General features: G+C 38.3%; 1 protein-coding gene across 3 annotated transcripts in view; it reads left to right on the top strand.

The window, feature by feature from the left end:
- The window catches only part of RTN3 (reticulon 3), a 68462-nt gene that overhangs the window by 703 nt on the left and 44333 nt on the right, over nt 1-23426 (top strand). The gene's annotated exons all lie outside the window — the stretch shown is intronic.

Here is a 23426-nt window from a genome sequence, read left to right as displayed (position 1 = left end):
AGAGAGATTGAGAGGATTGGGGCAGGTTGGTTGTAGGAGAAAGCACTAGCTACGATTTTGAAGGGATGATGGTGAAAGGGTTGCATTGCAGGTTTGCAGACAGATGTTGACATAATCGGAAATTCATGGTAGTCTTACAAAAAAAATTTTTTTTCCGTTTTCCGTGGGGAGGATCAGGCAGTTTGGTGGGAACATTGTAGCCGTTTTCTATACTTCTTTTTTTATCTGCTTATACTGGTTTTTTTTTGTTTTTTTGTTTTTTGGGGGTTTTTTGTGGCTAAACTATAAATGTCCGCTTTTCTGAGGCTACGAGGTAAGAGGAGGCGTGATGAGAATAGCTCAGGGAAGATTTGGGAGGGAGCAGCTGATGGTCCAAGATGGATCCGTGGCTGCATCTGCAACACAGCCTGCTCTTCACTGGCGCGGCGTGGGGGTGGGGACAAGCAATCAGTTGCTTATATTCCCGAAGATAATAGAGTCATGCCAAGCCATCAACACATTTTGATTTCATGCTCTCTCTGGGCTATTATTGATCGCAGTGTAACAAAAGGGGGTGTTTAGCGCAGAAAGGGGGGAGGGGGAGAAAAATTAGACAAAGCAGGGAGCTGGTTGAACCCCATTCTTCTATCTGTGTGAAAGACTAGGAGCGAAGCTGCAGGTCGCTTTTAGTTTCCATTGTATACGCGTTAGCCTGCTGGTGGGAGCTGGCTGGCAAGCTCCAGCTCCCCTCGTGCAGAGATCTGCAGTGCAGATGCCTTCTGGAGGGGGAAAAAAAATGCATCATGAGCAGGTGGTGGTTCTTAAAGGAACTCAATCTTTGAAGAAAAGAAAAAAACCTTTTTGTCAAAGAAGTGGGCCATAAGCCTGGGAGAGTACAGATAATTCTGCCCTGTATTTAGTTACCTTAAAGGATTTTGAGGGATTTTAAAATACTTCACTGTCTCCTTTGCCAGAATCTTAGATTGATGTAAGGAATGAAGAATTTCTGATCTTTGCTTTAAATACATTCTCTAAGTGTTTGGGTTTTGTTTTGTTTTTGTTTTTGTTTTGTTTTGTTTTTTTAAGTAATCACACCCAAGGTGGGGCTCAAACTCACAACCCCAAGATCAAGAGTTGGATGCTCCACCAACTGAGCCAGTCAGGCACCCCTTTTTCTCTACGTGTTTTTGAACAGTGGATTTCCACAAAGAAACTTTGGTACCCTGCTGGATTTTCCAGTGTGGTTTTGGCCACTTTCAGTAGAAACAGTATCAAAGGAAGCTTCTGCAAGGTCAAGATTAGCTGCCCAGATAAAGGAATGAGGCAGCAAATTTAGAACTCTTGTTCCCTTTAAACCACCAGCGTTTCTCCTCCAAATTTTCATGTTCTGGGCAAAGGTCCAGATGAACAGCAGCTTCCCTATAACTTAGCAACGTGGTGTTTTGGATTTAACCACTTGTCATTGCTTACCGTTCGGTTGTTGGCCCTTTTGTACATAGCTTTTGATTCTTCCTGATTTTAAGTTTTTGGTTCACCTGCAAAGTAGGTACTGTGTCTTAAATTCTTACCTGTTGCAGATGTGTATTAATATTATTTCGAAAGCATTAATACTTTTGGTGGGCCTCATTTGTCAGGTCACTACTTGAAAACTTTCGCTTAAGATCCTGCAATGTGTAGTTACCATTCATTGGAGAAGCTCTTCTTCCCTGCAGAATATTTTCTCCATACTTCAGGAAATGTCCTAGGCTTCTGCACTATGAAGATAAGATGAAATTTGTTACTCCACAGTTTAACTTTTTAAAAATGAATATTTAAGAATCTACTTGATTGTTTAAAAAATCTACTAGTGTTGATTCAACCTTCAGCTTCATATTCTTTCACCAAGCTCGTCTTGGTTTTAGAGACTTTGAAAAAGTAAAAGAAGTGGTTGCTTGATGTCCTGTAGGAAAAGCTTTGTCTTGATTAACCTGTCCAGTAAAGCTTTTAGAAATAATAGTTCCTACTAAAGGTCATAGGTGATGGCACACTCTGGTCTAATGCCTCAGGTACTGGCATAGCCAGCATTGTAATATGCTTGGAGAAGGAAGTCAAGGTCCAGAATTGGCTTTCCAGATTTCTACCTTAGAAGAATATAAAAGATCTCAAAGGCAGAAAATGGAGATTAAGGTAAAAGAGATTTAAATATTTGGTGTACTTTTCAGGAGGAGAATTGCCTTTGTTAGACGTCATATATAGGTACATGTCTGTTGTCTGGACTTTGAAAGTTGACTCTTTATAGCATTCGAAATTCTGTAACTTGCCAGAGACCGTTCTTTATTATTCCTGTGAAAATCATGGTGCCAGAAAAAAGCTGCATTTCTTTTATCTGTTCATGGAAATTAACTCAAAGCTAGAACAGCTTGGACAATTTAAAAAAAAAGGTTTTTGTTTTAAATACTTATTTTCCTTACTCATGAAATTTAGTTGTCCTATGTAGTTTTTGTGGCACCATTTCACATTTGTCCTATCACGTCAATCAAATGTGAGTATGTAATTTGCATTTTCCGTCTTAACCCTTAGACATCTACTTGTTCAGCACTGACATTAGCTGTATTATATTCACTTTAGATTTTCAGTGGCAGTATAACATGGTGATTTGAGCTTCAAAGGCACAAAATTTCAAGCCTAATTCTGTCTCTTTATAATTGTGCATGTTATGAGTCTCTGCAATATGACCTAGGCAAATTTACTTTGTGCCCTAGAATCTGAACTCTTACTAAGTAAAAATACCTAATATTTGATACATCTGTGTGCAGGTTGCAAACTGTTTGCACATACATACAAAATAGCGATTGAATTATAAGCAAGAAATCATAATCTTCATGATGATGTAAGATCTGAGATGAAGTAAGATTTGATAGGACTTCTTTTTAAAACTGAATCTTTTTCGGGTGCCTGGGTGGCTTAGTTGGTTAGGCTACTGCCTTCGGCTCAGGTCATGATCCTGGAGCCCTGGGACTAGTCCTGCATCAGGCTCTCTACTCAGCAGGGAGTCTGCTTCTCCCTCTGACCCTCCCCTTCTCTTGCTCTCTCTCTCATTCTCTCCCAGATAATAAAATCTTTAAAAATAAATAAATAAAATAAAAGTGAATCTGTTTCAGCTTTTGACCTTTCACATTAATGCCGTAAAGCTACCACCCCTTTCATTCACCTTGTCTGTTAGAAGGGAAGTGGGAGACAGCCACAGTGTTTTGTAGATAGCTTGACATGACACCAACATGCTTAAGTATTGGAGCGCCTGGCTGGCTCAGTCGAAAAAGCAAGTGACTCTTGATCTCAGGGTGGTGAATTCGAGCACTACGTGGGGTGTAGAGATTACTTAATAGCTTTAAAAAAATATATGCTTAAGTATTGTTTGCGGCATTCTGACCGTAAGTTTAGTTCTGATGCACTATGAACCTGCTGTCACTGGAGGCAAGAGTACAGAAGACAGCAAGAATGGTCATGTCAGTGTGGTTTACATTTGCCTGTTGAGTTGGATGATTTTTTATTCACCAGGAATAAAAGGTTTTTTTAAAAGCTTTTTTCCTCTTAGAGTCACATTCACAAATAATTTAACCACTCTGATCAAACAAACCAGTCTCATACATTTGACAGGTGTACCTTAACCCTAAATTGAAATCTCTAGAGGATTGTTCATTAAATTGCTGGTAAGTGTATCTTGTTTTTAATTTTTATGATTTTAGAAATGGTCTGAAAGCAAAATAAAATAAATATCAATGCTTTTATTTTGTTCTGTGGCAGGGAAATTACATATTTGTCCTAATACAGGACTCACTGCTTTGTTTTGGAGGGGGAGGGTCGATTCACCTGTTTAATCCTGTTCGTGTTTCAAGCGCTTGTCAATGAAGTTTGGTAGTGAAGGAATTGGTGACATGTCTTTGAAGTTTAGGGAAAGTTAAAGTTTCCAGTTTTGTTTGAGATTGTTTGTTGTGTAGAAAAGCACTCTCTTTAGTAGTAATCCTGGAATTTATGGTTTTTGTAATTCCAAGTGGAATTATAAAGGTTCCAAATAAATGAATAACTATGCATATTGTATGTACTTAGCTTATAGTTTGTGTTTGACTTTATTGTAAATGATGAATTTGTAAGTACCTCCTAAACTGTATAAACTTGTGAAAAATATATAAATTTTGTAATAAAACTTTTCAGATAAAAATTACCAAGTTGGCCTTATGTTCCTATGATTATCTCATTCAGAAGTTGCCCAGGAAACTGATCTAACCTTTTATTCAGTTCACTTATAACAGCTGTTAACTCTAGAATTATTTTTGGTCATTGGGTATGCTAAAAATGTTTTGAAAAATTGCGTATGCCAGGTAATTTTAGCTATAATCAGTTTTGCTTATGATTGCATTGTTGAAGTCTTCTGCTGCATTTCCATGGCGTATATAAGACATGTTACTCTGTGATACTGCAATTTCTCAGACAGACTCCCTTTAGTATATGTGCTGCCGAAGCGAGCACAAGACAGACTCCCTTTAAATAGGATTTGTGTTTTTATTTTGTTAGGAAGAGGAATAGTATAATTGTCAATAGGTAGCCCTCTCATTTTTTTTAAATTTCAGAGAAATACACTTCCCTGTTTTCTCCAACTGTTTTATTTCTCCCTGTAACCACATTGTCATAACCAGGAGAAGTGTGATCTTTCTGACGCGTTCCTCATTGGCTACTTGCCCTTAGGGTATATTGAAGGGTATTTGGGGAACATTTTTTAGGCAAAACTGATACGGAGCCCCTTTTGTCCTATTACCTGAAAGCATTTCAACAGTGAGAAAAAGTGTCTTCGTTTTATATAGGAGGTAAAATATTTGATTTTTATGTCTTATATTTATTTGTGTACTGCTTTATGGTTTAAGTTTTGCCCATACATTAACTTAATAAATGTTTGAGCGTACAGTAAAGCTCTTTGGAAGATAGGCAAACAAAACTGATCATCTAGATCTCTAGAAGCTGTATTTAATAGGAGAAAGCCTTATGTTATGTTAATCTGTGACGTAGGTAGTGATATAAGCCTCATTTTACAGATGAGGAATCAGGCTCAGAGAGATTAAGTTACATGTCTAAAGGTTTGTTGCTCTAACATTGAGGGTAGGATAAAACTAAGGGATTGAGGGCCCAATTCAGTTCTCTTTCAAATGATACACACTACCTGTCTTTAACATTTGAAACAACATGTGGTAAAAATCATCCAGTCACCCTCTTCACTTCAGTTTCTGGTTGAAGTTAAAAATTTTGGTTTCTGGTCCTGTGCTTCCTAAGCCAGCTGCCTTTTTGCTCCTCTTGTCTACAGAATCTTCTCTTGTCACCTTCACTAGCTATTTTCCACATTGTTAAATCCGACGGCTCAGACCTCTCATCCTAAGTGCCCTATCAGCAGCTTCTGGTAAAATTGATCACTTGCTTCCTCATTGAAATACCTTTCTCATTGATCTTCCATGACACCACATATGCTCATTGGCTGCTCCTGTATCCTTTGCTAGTTCTTTTTTAAAATTTAAGATAGAGTTCACATAACCTAAAAAGCACTATTATGAAGTGGCTTTTTCTATATATACAAGGTTGTGCAACGATTGCCATTGTCTAGTTCCAGAACATTTTCATCCCTCCCAAAAGAAACTCTATACCTGTGGCAGTCACTCTCCATTCCTTGGCAACCACTAATCTTTCTGACACTGTGGATTTTCTTAATATTGGTATTTCATACTGCTAATTCTTTTTTTGTCTCTACTTGTAACATGTAGAGTACTCCAGGACTCAATTCTCAGAACTTTTCTCTTCACATTGGTCTCATTTATGATATCCATCTTGTGGTTTGAAATACCATCTGTAAAGTGGTGACTTCTAAATCTTTATCTTCAGTCTTCATGTCTGATGGACATCTCAAACTTACTGTGTCTAGACCTGAACTCCTGATCTTTCCTTGTGTAAATCTGTTCTTCTCACAGTCTTCTGCATCTCGATAAGTGGTCATTCGTCGTCCATCTTTTGCCCAAATCAGAAATCTTAGAGTCACCCTTGACTCCTCTCTTCCCTTCATACAATACCAGCAAATCCTATTGATTCTACCTTCAGAATCTATCTAGTGTCTAACCATTTTTCTCCACCTTCATTGTTATCACCCTGGCCCAGGCTGCTATCCTGGCTCTCCTGGATTATTGTGCTTCCTGCTAACTGTTCTTCAGATTTTATCCCTTGCCTCTTTTCAGTCTGTTTTCCATACAACAGCTGGTGTAAACCTGTGAAAAAATAAGTCAGATCGTGTCACTCATGGGCAAATGCTCCAGTAGCTTTCGATCACACTCATCAGAGTCAGTGCCACAGTCCTTAGAAGGCTGTTGAAGCCTTATGATATCTCGCCTCAACCTCCCTCTTACTCACCCAGCTTTATACACTGGCTACCTTGCTGTTCTTCACACCAGGAATACTCCTCTACCTCAGAGTCTTATTTGCTATTCTCTCTGCTTAGAATGTTCTTCCCCATATATCCTCACAGCTTTTCTCTCCCTCACCTTTCTTAGGTCTTTGACTACCTTATGTAAATTGCACACGAAAAAATACCTCTGCTTTATTTTTCTTACCATCTGTCATAATATTCTTCTATTTACATGTATATGGTATATAATCTGACTTACTTTATTGTCTGTCTTCCACATCAGATATAAGTTCCACCAGAGTAGGGGTTTTTGCTGTTTTATTCACTGCTCTATTTCTAATGTCTGGCAGGACCTGGTGCAAAGCAGGCTCTCAGATATTTTTGAATGAGCAACTAGTCCTTTTTATTGAGCTACTAAAATTACAGGTGTTCAGTAAATATGGAATGAATGGAGAAATTCTATACCCAGAAAAACATGCATATGAGCAAAGTATTGCATAGGCTTTCACAAGGTCCATAGTTCATGGAGCGCGGGTTAAGAATGTTTGGTTTTTGAAAATTGGAATATGAGTTTTGCAAAAACTTAAAACCCCTGTGGAAATTGACATATCCACGAGAGTTTTTATGTAAGCCCATAAAACTATATCTGTAATAAATGTATCTTATGTTTAAGATTGGTTTCTTTTATTACTCTCTTTACCTCTGGACTCATGGTATTTTTCACTAATGGCTTTAATCCACAAAAGTTTCTTTTCATAACCACTTGAATGCCAAGTTTTGGACTGTTATGAAGAGACTCCATTTCCAATAAAGACTCAGTGGTAGGCTAGTCTGATGTGTCAGGATTAGTAAATTTAGGGGCACCTGGGTAGTTCAGTGGATTAAGCCTCTGCCTTCGCTCAGGTCGTGATCTCAGGTCCTGGTATCGAGCCCCACATCAGGCGCTCTGCTCAGCAGGGAGCCTGCTTCCCCCATTCCTCTGCCTGCCTCTCTGCCTACTTGTGATCTGTCTCTCTCAAATAAATAAATCTTAAAAAAAAAAAAAAAGGATTGAATAAGTTTAATTTTTGTTTTACTCCTAACAAAATCTGAATTTTTGATTCAGTACATTGATGTTGAACATTATTTGGAAAAGGGTAAGACATTTCTAAAAGTACACGTACTGTTTTAGAAGTTGGGTCATTAAGGGTCTCCTGGGTGGCTCAGTCAGTTGAGGAGTCTGGTTGGCGCAGGTCATGATGCTGGGCAGCCTAGGGTTGAGCAGCTTCAAGCTTCCTGCTCAGCAGGAAACCTGCTTCTCCCTCTCCTCCCCTCTCGTGTTCTTTGTTGCTATCTCTGTCTCTCTCAAATAAAATCTTTAAAAAAAAGAATTTGTGTCATTCAAATACTTGTGACCAATTTCTTATTTACACAGTCCATTTTATTTCTTTCTGTTAGATTTTTTTTTTTTAAGATTTTATTTATTTATTTATTTATTTATTTGAGAGAGAGCATGAGAGGTGGGGAGGGTCAAAGGGAGAAGCAGACTCCCTGCAGAGCGGGGAGCCCGATGCGGGACTCGATTCTGGGACTCCAGGATGATGACCTGAGCTGAAGGCAGTCACTTAACCAACTGAGCCACGCAGGTGCCCCTCTGTTAGACTTTCTAATTGTGTTTCTTTTGCACCAAGAATTCTGCTTGTTCTTTCTCTTGGACTGCATACACATTTACTCCATAAATGTACAAAGAAAGCCTTTCAACTTTAGGATTCACAAGAGTTAAAGTGGGAAGTGCTTAGTGACTTGCATCTAGAGAGTACAGTGTGGAAGGACGGTGGAGAAGTACTACCTGGAGAAACCATCTCAGCCAGGGGATCAAGGTTAACATCTTCAGTGATAAGTCATATTGATAGCATGTACCCTTGATCTGTTATGACAAGGATGGCCCTTTACCTAAGAGGTAATGTTCTCTAAAACTCCATTCTAACCATGAGACAAACTCAAATTGAGGGACATTCTGACCAGTATTCCCCGTATATCTGACCAATACTCCTCAAAACTATCAAGATCACTAAAAGCAAGGAAAGTCTAAGAAATTGTCATAGTCCAAAAGAGGCTAAGGAGACATAGTGACAAAAACGAGATACGGTATCCTGAATGGGATTTTGGGGCAGAAAAAAGGCATTAGGGGAAATTAATGAAATAAAAATGAAGTATGGAGTTTACTTATTAGTGATATGTCAGTGTTGATTAAATATGACAAATGTACTGCCGTATTAGTGTAATTTGTTAACAATGGGAGAAACTGAGTGCTTTATATAAAGTAACACTCTACTACGTCTGGGCCTTTTCCATAAATCTAAAATCATTCTAAAATAAAAAGTTTCATTATTTTTTAAAGAAAGCCTTAATCATGAAATCAGAACTGCTTTGGACAAGGCAAGGAGGTCCACCTTCATCACCAATATTCAGTAATACAGTGGAGGTCCTAAAAAAAAAAATAAAGGAAGAAAATATATATATATATATAAAGGAAAAAATGGTATAAAGTTTGGGGGGAAAAGTTGGTCTGCCTATCCCTGCAATTCTGATAGGACAGGGGGTATGAATTGGCTCAGTGAAGCAGCTTCTGCAGAAATGATATGAGTTGCTATCAGGAATTGTGGTCATGAGAAAGGATGGAAATACCCTTTTCAGAGAGCCTAGCTCTACAGGCAAACAAAAACTGTAACCAAAATCTTAGTTTTTTGGTTTTTTTGTTTTTGTTTTTGTTTTTTTTTTAGAGTAAGCAAGGGAGAGCACAAGCGGCAGGGTTGAGCAGAGGGAGAGGCAGAAGCAGGCTGCCTGCTGAGCCAGGAGTTAGATGGGGCTCCATCCCAGGACCATGACTTGAGTCAAAGCAGATACTTAACTGACTAAGCCACCCAGCGGCCCCATGACAGAAATCTTCTAAAGGTAGAAAGAAAAGATGTTTGAAAGAGCTAATGAATTTCTAATTTTCATTGAATTAATTTTAGATAAAATTTCAGACACTACTTTTCCTTATGTATTGGAAGATTCTTTAATAATCTGTGGAAACTGACAAAAAGGCAGACATTTTGAGGTTAAATACGGAAGTCATTCATTGTATGAAGTTGTTCCTAAAAGTAACGTTGCTGCTTTTCTAAAAATAGTTTGTTTTCTGTTGGTGTTAAAGGGCAGTTTTCACCAAAATGAACAGTTCATTGGAACAATGTTTTTACTGGGGGCTAGAAAACTCAAACGGATTTATTTGGTTTATTTTCCCCCCATCTCAGTCAAAACTGGAGTCTCATGTCCAGTCCAACACACCTCTCTTCCTCTCCCCCTAACAATATCTAACACAGGCTTGACCCAAATTTGAAAACCTACACCAGTGTGCCATTTGGTCTTTTTCCTCCTGTTTTCCACTTCTTACCCACTCCATATGCTGCTGGAGAGAAGGGCTAAAAGGTAAGGGGACAAGGTCTTATCTTACTGGTCTGATGGAGTTTTAAAACATAAACTAGTAAATTTTTAGGTCAGTAGCATACGCATTTCAGATCAGCAGTATAAGGACAGGTGATGTGACTGGTGGATAGGATGATAGAGAAAGAAAGCCACAGATTTTCAAGAAAAGTGCAGGTTTAAGTACTGATAAAAGTGTCAGGTGTTTGTGTGTTTTTAATCTTAAATGAGTTTTGTAAGGATTTCGTTTAATATGTATATAAATATTTAGGTTAGTGTCTATCACAGATATTCAGGACTCAGTAAATGGAAGGACCTGTTTTCAAAGAGGCAGGATTTTGGGGGGTAGTTTTGACAGTTTGTTGCAGATTGAAGTCTTATGATGATTGAAAATCTAGTGGTGTGAACACTGAAAAGATAATTTACTCAAGTTTTATTGAAAGACCTGGTAAGAGATCCCATTTTAGGTGTCCTTTTTCTTCTCTAAGGTTGCTAATCTGTTCCCTGTAGAAGGGAATAGATATGTTAGGAATTTATAATTTTCTTTAAGATTTTGTTTGTTTATTTGACAGAGAGAGCTAGCACAAGCAGGGGGAGCAAGAGAAGGAGAAGCAGGTTCCCTGCTGAGCAAGGAGCCCGATGTGGGACTCCATCCCAGGACCCTGGGATCATGACCCAAGCTGAAAGCAGATGCTTAACTGACTGAGTCACCCAGGTGTCCCAGGAATTTATAATTCTTTTTAAAAAATTATTTATCTATTTATTTATTTTACAGATCACAAGTAGGCAGAGAGGCAGGCAGAGAAGGCGGGGGAAGCGGGGTCCCTGCTGAGCAGAGAGCCCGATGTAGGGCTCGATCCCAGGACTCTGCGATCATGACCTGAGCCGAAGGCAGAGGCTTTACCCCTTGAACCACCCAGGCACCCCGGAATTTATCGTTCTTGAAAAATGTATGTCCATAGCAAAATTCAGGAAAATAAAAATACAAAGAAAATTAAAAATCAGTGAGTAGTACCACCCAGTTAACATTTTTGTGTATATCCTTTCATTTGTAACAAACTGATAAACTTTTTTGAAAGAAGAATACATGTTCATTATTTTCAAAATCTCAAACACAGAGAAAAAGAAGTACTTTTTAATTTTCATAATCACTCTACTCAGTAAATATCATTTACTTTTTCTTCTTACATGAATTTGCATTTTTTTACCAAAATGGGGTCTTGTTGTTGAAATTTTTCAGTGTTCTTTATTCAGTGTGCTATCAACATCATTTAGTGTCCATAAATGCCTATCTACAGCAGTTTTTAATGAATGATGTGCCGTTGTATGGATATATTGAAAGTTATTTAACCAGTCTCTAATAGACCTTTTCCTAAGTTTTCTAAACAAATAAAAAACTGATGCCACGATTATACAGTAGCTTTTCAATTAAGTCTATGGCTCTACCTGCTGCCATAGTTCTTTTTTTTTTTTTTTTTAAGATTTTATTTATCTATTTGACAGATAGAGATCACAAGTAGGCAGAGAGGCAGGCCGGGGTGGGGGGTGGAGAAGCAAGCTCCCCGCTGAGCAGACAGCCCGATGCGGGGCTTGATCCCAGGACCCTGGGATCACGACCCGAGCCGAAGGCAGAGGCTTTAACCCATTGAGCCACCCAGGTGCCCCTGCCATAGTTCTTTTTAAAACACATGTGATATTGTCAATCCCTTACCTTAAAATTCTCAGTGATTCCTCATCCCATATAGGATAAAATCCAAATTTCATTACATGACCTTTAGAGTCATTTAGAATTTGGCCAGTCATTCCTTCTCTCCAGAATGCCTTCCGCTGCCATGGTCAGTTGACCGTGAAGACCAAGTTTTCCATCTCTTCTGCCGTGTACCCTAGTGACCTGCCTCTGCAGCAGTCCCACAACTCACACAGTTTTACCGGTTTGTATTTCTCTTTCAGTTACTGGTGGGCTTAGCTGTTATCTTGGTATCCCAGTGTCGATACAATGCCTGGAACCAGCTAATGGTTGCTGTTGTTACTGAATGATAATGTTTGATTTAAGTAATAGCATATGAGAATTAAGATCGCTATTCTTTTTTTTTTTTTTTTTTTTTAAGATTTTATTTGACAGAGCGAGGCAGCGAGAGAGAGGGAACACAAGCAGTGGGAGGGGAAGAAGCAGGCCTCCTGTTGAGCAGGGAGCCCTCTGCGGGGCATGATCCCAGGACCCCAGGACCATGACCCCAGCCAAAGGCAGCCGCTTAATAACTGAGCCACCCAGGTGCCCCTAGATCACCATTCTTGAGATTAGTTTCCTGTGGCATAATATGGGATTTGAATACAGTATGGTTTTGTAAGTTAGAAGATCTCATGCAGTATTGTCAGAAACTATCACTGGTTATCTGTATTTTATATTAGAATAGATGCTATGTATAAGAATTTTTATGTTGAAATTTTCCATTACGAGGGGGTATTAGGTGGAGGTGGATAGTCAAGTTCATAGGATCCTTTTTGGTCGTGGGCTAGACTTACTAGCATTTGGTTTTGTTTTGTTTTGTTTTGTTTTGTTTTAGCATTTGGTTTTTTAGGTTTATTCAGACTTAAACTCACATCTGGGAGAGATTTAATGTTGAAGGTAAATATAGGGATGAACCCACCCGGAAACACTGAAGAAGCATAGAAACACTTGCTTTAGAAAAGGAAAGGAGATGGAGTACCTGGCTGGTTCAGTCAGAGTATGCGACCCTTGATCTCAGGAGGAAAGATTGAGCCGCGCGTTGAGGGTAGAGATTACTAAAAACAAACAGGACAAAAACAACCAAAAAGAATGGTTTTTCGGGGCACCTGGGTCCCTCAGTGGGTTAAGCCTCTGCCTTCGGCTCAGGTCATGATCCCAGGATCCTGGGATCGAGCCCCACATGGGGCTCTCTGCTCAGCAGGGAGCCTGCTTCTTCCTGTCTCTCTGCCTGCCTCTCTGCCTACTTGTGATCTCTCTGTCAAATAAATAAAATCTTAAAAAAAAAAAAAAAAAGAATGGTTTTTCATTTGTGGTGGTAAATGTGATGCTTCAGCTTAATATAATTAAAAAGCAGTGAATTTTAAAATTCTGGTCCTGAGTTACTGAATTTTGCCTGTGCTCCACTAAGCTCTCTGTTGCTGTTCCTGTGCTCCATATTTATTCACGAAATAAATTCGTACTTATTGATGCAGGTTATAGCCCAGTCTTTTAAAGCAATCAAACTCCCTATTTTAAGTATATTTCTAATATTTGTGAAAGCATTTTTATAATTGCAAGGAAAAAGGAGTAAAGGCCAGTATATTTAGGGACACTTTGTTGGGGGGGCTGCTTTTCACATTCTATTTTTATTAATTTTTTCCATTTTTAGTGAAAAGGTAATGTATATCCTTTGTTTGTTTTTTAAAGGGCCAAAGGTTGTAGTGAAAAGCAGATCTCCCCCACTTCAGACCTCAAAGTCCCTATTGTTAGCAACCAAGGGGGGGCACATATGTACACTTCTATTCTTCGCCTTTTTAATTTCTCCAACTATATCAACATACGTAGCTGTTCTTTACTCTTTCTCGTAGCGTACTTTTTCAGACAATATTCCTTTGTTTGGATGTAACTAGTCTCCTATTGGTGGTCACTTAGAGTATTCCTAATACTTGTAACCAGTGCTCTTATGAATATTCGCATATACATGTGTTTATATTCTATGCTAATATTGTAGGTTAACTGGCCAAATTAAAAGAATGACTGTTACTGGTGGGGACAGTACATGCATTTATAATTTTAATAAATGTTGCCAAATTGAGAGGAGTATAATTTTAGAAGGCGGAATATTTCTCATTCAGTCCTATTTTCCTAGTGTGATTTTTTCTTAAGTATTCAGGGTCTACTTTGCATATTTGCCAAGTATATAACTTTAAATGCTTGTATTAGTGACTAACTCTTCAAAATGCAGTTGAGAATGGTTAAAAGCAAATATCCATTAGTACTCAGGTACCTCTTTTTTCTTTCCCACAAAGAGTTGCAGGATAGTGTCATCTTTCTTGAGGTTATACTTGTTTAAAAATGCTAGCGGTTCCTCTTTTTTCTTTGAAGGTGAGAATATTTGACCAAAAAATTTGAATTGGTTAACTTAAAGAAATGCATCTTGAAAATGAAATAAGGTTTTGCTGCCAGGTGAGTGAAAACAGTAAATGGAAATAAAGATATGAGTTTGCCCCTCTTGCTTAAACCCAATGAAATTATGATGCTTGGCCAAAAAAAAAAAAAAAAGTTGGAGAGTTAAAGTTAAAATTCCTGTGTGAGGTTGTCAAATTCTCACGCTCTATATTTTCTTTCAGATTCCTTTGTTTCTTCCTCTTCCTCTCAGCCTGTATCTCTATTTTCGACCTCACAAGGCAAGTCTGTCATTTTTTTGTGTGCATTAATAAAAGAAAAATGTTGAGAAAGAGGCTGTAACTGGGGATATGAGGCACAAATTTCCTATTGCTCCCAAATCCCTTGAGATATAAACTACAAGCCAGACCTTCATATTTAGTAGTTTGCATTGGATTTCCTATAAAGGTTAATAAAATAGGGTAAGACTAGTTAGGTGAACCCTTTAAAGGACATAAACTTTAGGTATAGTTTTAAGCATTTCTTAAAAATTATAAACTCACCCACAGAATTTAGAGCAGACAGAATTGTAGCTCATAAAACAACCCACTGTAGGATGCATTTAACCTACTGATTTGCAGTTATGTAACTGGTTTGGAGTGGTAGTGGATTTGGAAAAAAAAAACAGTATAAAAGTGTGCTTCCACTGAACTACCAATACACTAATTGAGCTGGAGTACTTTAGTGTGAATTTATCTGAGATTTGTCCCAAGAGCTAGGCTGGTTCCAAATTGCCTGGGAACACTGAACAAGTCAGTTGACTTTTTGTCAAGCAAGGCTTGTTTTCCTAGAGATTAAGCTGTAGCTTTGTGGGGTTGTTTGTTTAATCTGCCGGCCAGTGAAAAAGGGAATCAAGTGTGATAGCTATATGTTTGTTGGGGGTAGCACTACCAAGAATCTGCAAGAGAGAGCACTATGCTCTGTTACACTAATAATAAAGCAGTTTCATTTGTGTGGTTGTAGTCAACCTAAAATATAGGTCAATGGGAAATGCTTATTTTTAAAAAAGGTAATTAAACTCACTAGATAGGTCTGAAAAGCCCTGTGCAAACAGATTATTGTCCCAGCTGGAATTCTCTAGATGTAAAGTCTGGATGCTGGTTTGATAGGAAGGCTTTGACCTTCTAAGAATGAAAACGTAATGGGATAAAGTGAATGTAGTATATTTTTTATGAAACATGGTAGATAATTTGTTGCTTTTAAATCAGGCTGATAATATTAGGTTCCCCGGCCCCTTTGTAATGTGTCTCATTGTATGAATTTGGGTAACTTGTAGGTCAAATCATGATCTTTGAAATTAAGTGTTTACATTAAAAGTAGATATTTTGTGAATATTAGAAAAATAACTCAAACCTACAAAGTGACTCGACATCTGAAATCCAACCAGATTGATTTTAAGAGTTTTTTTTCCTTATGAGTAATTTAATAATTTAGGCAAGTGGGTATTATATTCCAGTTTATCTTCCAGATAAACTAGCATAACATAAAATAGCATAACATAACAAATGATTACATTTTCTCTATTGTAAATATTTCAGATCTTTTAAAATACATTCTTCATGGTTATAACCTTCAGCCACATTTTTCGTACAGAAAGGGGATAATTGATATCCTAAATAGTGTACCAATGCAAGCCAAGTACAACATACCTAATGTATGGAATGTTGACAAGATAAGTGTTATAGCTTAAAAAATTATACACACATTCAAGTAGAATAGAGGTAAATAAAAAGGATTTTGCTAATTAAAAACTAACATTTAAGTAGGCTTCAGTGTCAGGAAAATAGATTTGCCATTTTTCCTTTTTGCTTAAAAAGTTATTTTGAATAGTGCAGATTCAGGATAATGTTATTGTTAAACGAGTATTATAAAAAGGCTGTTAAAAAAGCCATATCCCTGAAGGTGTTCCAGTCTAGCCGCTATTACCACTAGCGTTTTTCTCCTGCAAAAAAAAACATGTAATGGAAAAGTGACCCAGTAGGTGCTCTACTTCACTGGCAGGTCTAGAGATCAGCCTGTTGTTTGACGAAACACCTTGGCAAGTGATTAGGTGCATTCCAGAGTAGCCAAGAATGGTAGCGTCTAGTGTGCCTTATAAAAATAAGAAAAGAGGATGTTGGTGTCCTTGTTTCACTGGATTAAAACCCTTGGGGAGAATAGCTGGGTCCAGTCTGGCCCAATGCAGAGCTTTCAGAGTGGCTGCTGCCACCAAGAGGAACCTTGAGTCCATCACTGGCATTAACCCAACTAACTCATCTGTCTCTGGCTTCCTTAACTCTTAGGCACTTACTTTGCCTTGGAGAATGGTGCCTTGCTTTTAGATCTCTAAGCCATAGTAATTTTTTTAATAAGATTTTTTATTTATTTATTTGGCAGAGATCACAAGTAGGCAGAGAGGCAGGCAGAGAGAGAGAGGAGGAAGCAGGCTCCCCACTGAGCAGAGAGCCCGATGTGGGGCTCTTATCCCAGGACCCCGGGATCATGACCTGAGGCCTATGAGAGCTTTAACCCACTGAGCCACCCAGGCGCCCTGATAGTAACAATTATTAAGTATGACGTTTTGATGTTTGAGAATGACCTCTTCGATCCTGAAATAGTAGTTGTTGGCCTCCAGGGAGGTGAATGTACAAAAAACTGCCACTAACTTGTGGACTGGGTAAAGGAAGGGCAGTTAAATTTTCAAAAGAAAATTATGTAATATTACATTGTACTACTTTGAAGTAGACAGCTCTTTAAGGTAGCAAAGTAAACTTTTTGACAGCCATTAAATACATTTGTAATGACGTATTAGAATAATCAGTTTCTTTTTAAATAAGTTGTATTCCTAATTAGGTCCTTTGTAGTCTTTTCTCATTGATTCCTTTTTTCTTCTCAACCAGAATTTAATTTCAGTCTAATCCCTAAGTGTTTCAAAATAGGGGAATAAATTTTAATGGTGTTTTCCTATAATGTAAAATAAAGATATTAACAGATGTATACATGTAGGATGTGGCTCGTTTTTATTGAGCTTTTACTGTGTTCCGTACTTTATGTGAATCGTTTCATTTAATCCAGCCAGTTTTATGGAGGAAAGGTGTTACTAGCTCATTTACCAGTTGACATGGGTATAAAAAGTTGCAGTAACTTGCTCAAGATCACAGAGTGAATAAATGACAGATGTAGGACTCCAGAGTCCATGCTCATAAGCACTGCCTTATGGTAAAGATGATAAAGTATATTAGTTGTATTTTAGGGTTTGCAGATATTTTTAGAGATGTCATTTTGAGGTTAATGTTACAATCATAAGAGCAGGGGAAGAGGCAGAAATTACTATTTTAGCCATATCATTGCTGTTAGTGATGTAATTTAGTATCATGGGGGGCTGTGCTCCGTCCATGAGCCCAAAAGCAAACTGCAATTTGGTTTCTACTTCTGAAACCCTTGATAAGAGTGGAGGCTGAAACATACACTGATTTTCTTTAGAAAACGTGGAGAAAAAGTAGATAAAAATAAGATGGGAAAGAGGGGAAGCTGAGGAACTGGAAGCACATTTGCAGTAATGAACATTTGCATTCAATTTGAGTAATGCAGTAGGCATCTGGAATAGGAAGTTAAACACTGAACTTTGGGGCAAGCATTTGAGGGAAAAAATTTGCCAGTTACAGCCTTTTTTTTAACAAAAGCAAAACATTTTTCTTTGTACAGAAGAGACTTTTTGTTTAGGATCTAGCTTGGCTGCAAAGTGTCTGCTGGCTAACTTCCTATTTTGATGCTGTGGCTGAAAGTTGCTGATACTGTTTTGCACGAGAATTTGTCTTTCCTTCCTGTTTTGTGAACATGAGAAATTTCAAGTGTAGGAAAACCTATACCTGAATATTTCAAGCCTCCCTTGTATGAATATGCATAGTATTTCTTCGCTGATGTGTATGGCTTTTCCATGGTACAACTATCCTTTTAAATTAAAAGTAATGAATTTCCGTAGTGAGGAGGGAGGGGAAGTAACCAAATGGTATCTAAAACAGAATTCTTTTTTTTTTTTTGGTTAAGATTTTATTTATTTATTATTTGAGAGAGAGAATGAGAGAGAGACAGAGCATGAGAGATGGGCAGGGTCAGGGAGAAGCAGACTCCTTGCAGAGTAGGGGGCCTGATGCAGGACTTGATCCTGGGAGTCCAGGATCACTACCTGAGCCAAAGACAGCCGCTTAACCAACTGAGCCACCCAGGCGCTCCCTAAAACAGAATTCTAAGCTATTCCCTTTTTTAGGGAGAACTCTGATAATAGGATATGACATTCATTATTTACTTACTTCTAGATCACATTATTTTCAGTAATTAAGTTACCAACACCTGAATAAAAATATTAAATATTTTTTGAAAAGTCAGTTTGGGGAATAAGAAACAAAGTAAAAAGAAACTATTTTGAAGGATAGAGTAAACAGTATATGAAAAGGGTTTTTTTTTTTCATTTTGGTGTATTTACTTGAAGTGAACACAGTATTCACTTGGAAGTTGATTTTTCATTGTGTCCTTTTTTTTTTTTTAAGATTTTATTTATTTATTTGACAGACAGAGATCACAAGTAGGCAGAGAGAAAGGAGGAAGCAGGCTCCCTGCTGAGCAGAGAGCCCGATGTGGGGCTCGATCCCACAACCCCCAAGACCCTGGGATCATGACCTGAGCCGAAGGCAGAGGCTTTAACCCACTGAGCCACCCAGACGCCCCTCATCACGTCCTTTTTAATTCCTCACCTTGTTCTGAGATAAAATACTGCAGGCATAGAAGAGGGAACATTCTTCCTGAATTCCCACACCTTAGTCTCCAGTCAAATGGAGCTTTTGCCTTATTCTAATCAAAATTTCGAGTGAGTCACTATACTTTAAAATGAGTAGATTGAAGTATTTAAAGCAGGCACAAAAGGACTGCCCATTCCCTACTAAGCTGTGCATCTGGACAAGGACAGGGACAAGAGTGAGAGTGAAAAGCATCAGGCTCATCTCCTGTGGGCTTTTTACGGGACTAGAGTTCTGAAGTACAGCTTAATTTTTCTACCCTTATAAAACTCCTAAAATGTAGTACAGCTCTGATTTTCAACCAGCTTCATTACCTGGGAAACTTGTAATGCAGATTGCATCCCTCTTAGGAAATTCTGAGTCCCCTAAGGCAGAGATCATACACGAAGTACTAGTAGTTCTAAAGTTTGAAAGGGAGTGTCAAAGATGGCATCCAAGCCTGGTTTTGTGCCATGTTGTCATATTGTTCAGCTAGGTGTACATCGAACTAAAATATACTTTGACCTTAATGGTGGTAAAATGAAACCTTTTGTTCAGGAAAAGTTCTTTTTTCTTTCAACATTGCCTTCGAATTTTTTTATGTGTTGGGCTGTCTTAAATGTCTTTACCTACACAGAATCCAGCATGATTCTTGGAATGCCACAGGCATTCGTTTTGTAATAACTGGTTCAGAAGTTGCATCACCCAAACTTTTGAAATAGGTAAAAGCTCTTTAAATTACTTCTTTTTATTTGAGAATGGTAGGAGGGAAAGTGTCTGAATCTCTGAAAGAGGATTTATATACTCTCCCCTTGTCAAAAAAGCATATGATCTGGAGTCTCTGTGTCAGGAGAAAAAAAAAATTTTTTTTTTTTTTTGGGGGGGGAGAATGTGGTGTCTGCGGACATTTACTGAGGATTTACTAAGTGCCAGATAGCACTCTAAGCACTTTTCACGTATTAACTCATTTAATCCTCACAGCAGTTCTCAAGTTAGGTTTTTTAGTATCACCGCTATTTTAGATGAGATTAAGCAACTTGTCAAGGCCACATGATTAATAAGTGTTGATCAAATGATTTTGCATCTTTTTTTTTTAAATTTTATTTATTTATTTGACAGAGACACAACAAGAGAGAGAACACAAGCAGGGGGAATGGGAGAGGGAGAAGCAGGCTTCCTGCTGAATAGGGAGCCCGATATGGGGCTCGACCCCAGGACCCTGGGATCATGACCTGAACCGAAGGCAGATTCTTAATGACTGAGCCACCCAGGCGCCCCTATTTTGCATTTTGAATTTTTTGATGTGAGAGCGGTCTAGAAATTTAGACTGCCAACTTAATTTTCTAGTCTTATTTTGAATAATACACTTCACTTAAGTGGAGACTTACAAGTATTTAGAGCTTAGGAAGATACGGGTAAGCAAGAATCTCAGTACGGATAAATTTAGGAATGTTCTCATGATTGTTATGGGGTTATGACATTTTTCACCTCTTACCATATATAATTCCCCCTTTTTTTTTTAAGATTTTTTATTTATTTATTTGACAGACAGATCACAAGTAGGCAGAGAGGCAGGCAGAGAGAGAAGGGAGGAAGCAGGCTCCCCGCTGAGCAGAGAGCCCGATGCGGGGCTCGATGCGGGGCTCGATGCGGGGCTCGATCCCAGGACGCTGGGATCATGACCTGAGCCGAAGGCAGAGGCCTAAACCACTGAGCCACCCAGGCGCCCCTATCATTCCCTTTTTAAACAAACCTATTAGGTGTATAGATCCATACCAGATTTTTAAGTAATTAGAATTCTTGAAAATAAATATGCACATTAAATCCCATTACAGCAAATACCTAAACTAGAAGATATTCATAATGAGGGAATTTTTCGACAGACGTTGATTTTGAGTAATGTTGAAAGTCTCTTGTAGTGCATTTGAAGGCTTGGATCTTTTTGAAAAGGGAAAGGGAATGGGCATTTTCTGAGACGTAAGATGATTCAGAGTCATTCTGTCAGGCAGTTTTACAGTGTACACGGTATTGTAAAAACTAACAACCTTCAAACTCCTGGCGTTTTCTGCTGTTTTGCAGTCTTGGACAACACCAATGACTATTAAGTGCCATACTCACTAATTGGAGGAGTCTTTGCTTATGGGAGCTGTTCTAAAAAAGGCTTAGTAGATTCTGGTCTCGTTCTATTTAATGTTTTCATGCCTTTATAAACTCTTTACTTCCAGCCCAGTTTTTTCCATTGTCTGGATACAAGTCAGCTCTGTCCAAGTTTGTTAGGGCTTCAGCTAGCCAAAGAAACTTCTTTTCATTTGCTGAAATTCTAAACATGATAATTAAAGTTGAAGCACAGATGCGGATACTAACTTACTTTGTTACACATGGGAAAGCTTGATTGACAATGGTGAGAGCTAGCACCTGTATCTCACAGTCTAAGAGGAATTAGTGCAACATTGAGCTCTTTTTGCCCCCAGGCTAACCGCCCCCCCCCCCCAAAAGCACTATCCACTCCATATATTGTCACAGAATTATTGTTAGGAATATGACTGAAGTTTTTTTTGTGTGCATAATAGTGACATCATATTAAAGAGTTAATTAAAGAATGTTGTAAGTTTTATTTATTGCAGAACTTGCTGGTATTCTGAGAATAAGATTTCTAACCTAATCTTCTAGCTTTACCTCAGATTATTATATACCTAACTTAAAACTTTTGGAGTATTAAGAGTTCAAGGAAAAAAAAAAGAGTTCAAGGAATTAAGGAGAGAAACAAGGCTTGGAAAACTGACAAGTTTGTGTCCTGACAGAGCATGTTAGAAGGGTTCCACCATGCATTTTCCCCCTGGTAATTATTAGCGCATTCTTCTGTTAGCATTCAGGGTAGGTTGCTTCCTTTTTCCTTTCTTCCAGCCCACCACCACCACCACCACCACCACATCATCATCATCATCATCATTGTACTCACTGATTCTGCTCATTTTCTGTCTCCTGCTCTGTGTGCAGGTGCTCTTACAGCACCACAAACACAAGGGATCTTTTTTGTTCACTGCTTTTAATCTAGTTTCTAAGGCAGTGTCTGGCACATGATAGGCACTAATATTTGTGGATTTATTACTAATTCATTTTGTCCACTTCTGTCTAGAAGAGGATTGGTCTGAATCATCTGATACCTTAGTCTCTATAAAACATATAAGCCTTGCATTTCCTATAAGGTGGGAGTCAGTTTTGATCATGTCAGAGTTCCATTCATGTTTGAAGGTAGGGGCTCCCAAACAGTTTTAATCTTTAATCCAGATTTAATCTTAAATCCTTAATCCAGATTTAATCCATCGAACGTTTCCTGGTAGAAACAGTAACCAGTAAGTTCAGTAATAATACATAGCTCATATCATGGAATATTTCATATTTAAATGTAGCCTATAAATGAACTACTAAAAACGTAGTTCTTTAAATTTCAGGATTTTTTTTTTTAAAGATTTTATTTATTTATTTGACAAACAGATCACAGGCAGGCAGAGAGGCAGGCAGAGAGAGAAGAAGTAGGCTCCCGGCTGAGCAGGGAGCCCGATGCAGGGCTCAGTCCCATAACCCACTGAGCCACCCAGGCGCCCTAAAATTTCAGGGTTTTAATCTGTAATTTAATCTATAATGCTGAGCTTCATTTATATTGTCTCCTTAATCTGGTTTTACTGTGTACTAAATAATGATACTATATCATACTATATATTGATAGAAGCAAACCATCTTTACTACCATTAGGAGTAAATGTAAATTACAGCTTGCTTCAGATATTTTCTGTCCCACTAGTACAGTTTGTACCACCAAACTGGTGGTACAGTTTGTACCACCAAACTGGTGGTACAGTTTGTATCACCAAAGTATGTATTTAAGACCTACTTAAATAACTCCAGAGATAACAATGTGCAAGAAAGACAGCACTTACTACCCTTGGGACAGTTTTGATCTTTTCTTCAGTAAAAACTTGCTAGATTGGAAAGTTGGAAAACAACATGATAAATCATTGGCTGCTGTAGTATTAATAACTGATAAGATTTAATTAATCTATTACTTTTAGAGGGATATTTTGTGTTTTAAAAGAATCTCTGGCGTTAGCTCTTTTATTTTTAAGATTTTATTTATTTGAGAGAGAGAGAGCATGAGAGGGGGCAGGGTTAGAGGGAGAAGCAGACTCCCCACTGATCAGGGAGCCCAGTATGGGGCTCCATCCCAGGATTTCAGGGTCATGACCTGAGCCGAAGGCAGTCACTTAACCAGCTGAGCCACCCAGGCACCCTGGGGTTAACTCTTCTTAACCACAGAATAAACCTCACCAGTTTGCATAGTTTTGTGTTGGTTAAATTGTCAGGTTGGTGCAAGAGATTTTGAAGCAGGCCAATCATTTCATACTCTTTAGTTTAAAATGAGGCCATCTAGGAGTCCCTGCGTGGCTCAGTAGTTAAGCGTCTGCCTTCCGCTCAGGTCATGATCCCATGGGATCCAGTCCCACATTGGGCTCCCTGCTTGGTGGAAAATCTCCTTCTCCCTCTCCCACTCCCCCTGCTTGTGTTCCCTCTCTCGCTGTCTCTCTCTTTCTGTCAAATAAGTAAATAAAATCTTTAAAAAATTAAATAAAATGAGGCCATCTATACCTGAGACCAGTCTTCCCTATGGGTAGAGTAGAATAATTCTA

This window comes from Martes martes, assembly GCF_963455335.1.
Source record: "Martes martes genome assembly, chromosome: 10".
NCBI lineage: Eukaryota > Metazoa > Chordata > Mammalia > Carnivora > Mustelidae > Martes > Martes martes.
This window is presented reverse-complemented; position numbering and strand designations above follow the sequence as displayed.